Source organism: Morone saxatilis, unplaced genomic scaffold (genome assembly GCF_004916995.1).
Source record: "Morone saxatilis isolate NCDOM2014 unplaced genomic scaffold, NCSU_SB_2.0 Contig19, whole genome shotgun sequence".
NCBI lineage: Eukaryota > Metazoa > Chordata > Actinopteri > Moronidae > Morone > Morone saxatilis.
The window spans coordinates 11,138,746-11,141,653 of NW_023339751.1; the positions used below are offsets into that span (position 1 = coordinate 11,138,746).

Sequence of the window (2,908 nt, forward strand, 5' to 3'; positions counted from 1 at the left end):
CACACACACACACACAGGCATGAGTCAACATGGCTGGAAAGGGTTACGTATGTAACCTGCAACACGTGACACACATTTACCTCATTTGTTTTGGTCAGAGCAGATGAGGTAACCTATCTTCTCTCTCTCTCTCATCTCTGTCCCCTTTCTCACTCCCCCCCACGTCACCCCCTTGAGTTAAACTTTACGTCAACGTTTGCGTCTCGACACCTGCCTGTTAGCAGCCACTGTGTTTAGTGAAACGTCAGTCTGGGTAATTACAGTCTTCTCTCCAGCGTGCTTTCAAACGAAACCCCAACATGACACGGTCAGACCGACAGCTACTACAAAGAGTTGAGCGAATGGACGGCCCTCTAACCGCTCTGACTATAAACATATCTGCTGACACATCACTGGGCCATAACAAACTTGATGAGAAACTACAATATGTGGCCCAGGGCGCACGAGGAGTCCTGTAATTACACGCGTAAGGAAGACAGAAGAGAAACAACAGCGGCCTGTGTCTCCCAGAGTGCTTCGTCATCAAAAGAAACACAAAGATTTCTTTTGAGTCTGCTGGATAAAAACATGTTTTGTACAGGTCACACTTCTGAGATGCAGCCTAATTGTCTGATAAAAATATATATGCTGCCTCATGATCTTCAATGTGAGTGCAGACAGATTGAATTACACCTTCCTCCTCCTTCCTCCTCCTTCCTATTCTTCCTCCTCCAACTGTCCAGAGGGTGGGACAGCTTTCCTCAGGGCTGAAATTTCAAATCAATACCCCAACAGTCTGTAATGAGCAGATTACCCAGGGTCAGGATAAGAAAACCTGGGCTCACACGTTGCCAAAAACTCATCATTCAACCTCAACAAATCCCAGCTACTGGGTCTGTTGGTCCCTGCCTGTGTGGGCCAAAAGTCTCCAGGGTCATTGAGAGCAGCTACAGTCATAGCAACTTTAGAAAAACAACTTAAAGCCAATGCCAGTTAGCTGACTCTGAATCACCCAGCTGCCTTCAATCTCTGGCAAAATGACAAGAAGCCAAGTTTTCCAGGGATTCTTTATCATTATTTGAGCATTCAGATCTCAGTTTAAACAGATTTTTGTAGTCCGCAAACTTTTTTGGCCTTCACTGGCATTCCTAAACTAGTTTCCAGTCCTGTTAAAATCAGTGTTTCCATGTGAATGGGCCTGCCAGGCAACTTTTGTCTCAAACTCTTTCCGTTACACACCTTCCATTATTGGCATTTCCGCAATTGACACCCTCTTAAGTGGATGCAAGGCGCTCGTGAATCCAAAGTTTCCTCAAGCAAATTTGTCTTCATGTAATAGAAGCCAAAATGGGATAAAGAGCAGGGTAAAGAGAGCCTAAGTTTGGAGAATATAATACACACACACACTTTTGCAGACACATGCACAAACACACTCTCACTCCATACTCACCCCAGTGAGAGCCCTGCATCGCTGCCTCCACTTGTCTCCGTCTCTCTTGGAAAAAAATGTAAAAATCACTCCAGTCTGTGTTGGCTCAGATTCTCCCCCGTCTCTCCTTTCTTTTTCCCCCGTCGTTTACCTGTTCTCTCTCTACAATACTTCAGCTTCCTGCTGTTGCCTTTGCGACACACCAGGACTTCATATGCCGACACGAGGACTTTCAAATGGAAGCCCCCTTATTTTCCTGTCCTGTCCTCTCCTCCTCCTCTTCTCTGTTCTCACTTCACTCCACTGTTCCTCTTCTCAGCTTTCCTTCCCTGCTATCTGCCTTAGCACCGCCTCCCCCTCCTCCTTCTCATTCCTCCCTCCCCTCTCTCACTTTTGTCTGCCAGCCCCCTGCCTCTAGTTTCCCTCTTTTAACACACACACACACACAACTCTCCTCTGCCTCTCTCTCCTCCCCCTTCTCTTTTTAGCCTGAGCTTCATCCATCCCCTTCTCTTTCACACATATTCTCTGCGTCGACACAATCCTGCGTCAGATTGAACATTTTTGGAAATGTTATCCACTATTTCTGTTTGGTGGATGTGTTTGAAAGCAGAATGGCCCAAAGGCGTCAGAAGAACACCTCCTCTTAACCCAAAATTTTAACCTCTGTCCTTTGGCTAAATAACAGTGCAGTTACACCCATTTGTGCAATTATCAAACAACACCGACCACATCAGGAGCTGCAGCAGCTACACAGAAGGGGGGGCGGGTCAATTGACTCAGATGGGGTAAATTACATAACATGTTTCTGCTCATCTTTGCACATTCCCCATGCTCTCTTGTGCACATGAAGGTGAGCACGAGTATTATTAGGCAGGTAACAGAACGCAGGGAGTGAATGAGTGTGAATTGAGGATTGATTGAGTGATGTGTTGAGAGGGTGATGGTGGAAAGAAAAGTGTGTGTGCGGTGAGATTACTGGAGCTATATTAAGGCTGCAAATAGAGACTATCTTTATAATCAGCTGATTCTTTCTGCCATTTTATCTGACACAGTCGCTTTTACCTTCATTATGGCCTCAGTATGAACATGAGTTGTCAAGAGTTGGAACAAAGAAATGTTTTTTTTATCTCAGGATGTTCCTCTTACAAAATCTTTGCAGTTTGAAGAGGTTGAAGTGTCTCATATTATCTAGTAGTGTTTTGCCTGATCAACAGTCCAAAAGACATTATACTAAAAATAATATGAAACAAAGAAAAGCAGAAAATCCTTGCATTTATGGCGTGGCTCTTTAGATGTCACTGACCATTAGCTAAATGAAAACCCTAACTGGGATGGATTTCACATTTGGTAAAGATACCCATGGACCACAGGGGGAGGAATCCTGATTCCCTGACTTTTCCTCAAACACTTCACTCTGTCCAATACTTGTTGTTTATGACCAAGTACCTGCAAAACTAATGACATTCCCATTGGCCTCAGCTGTAGTTTCTGTTTAGC

At 44.7% G+C, this 2,908-nt stretch overlaps 1 protein-coding gene across 1 annotated transcript in view; it reads right to left on the bottom strand.

The window, feature by feature from the left end:
- LOC118329519 (leucine zipper putative tumor suppressor 2 homolog) overlaps window positions 1-1,726 on the bottom strand; it is a 21,671-nt gene extending 19,945 nt beyond the window's left edge. The window contains exon 1 of the mRNA XM_035663736.1: window positions 1,430-1,726. The gene's annotated coding sequence lies outside the window, so the exon portion shown is untranslated. The remainder of the gene's footprint in view (window positions 1-1,429) is intronic.
- Window positions 1,727-2,908: the final 1,182 nt, after the last annotated feature.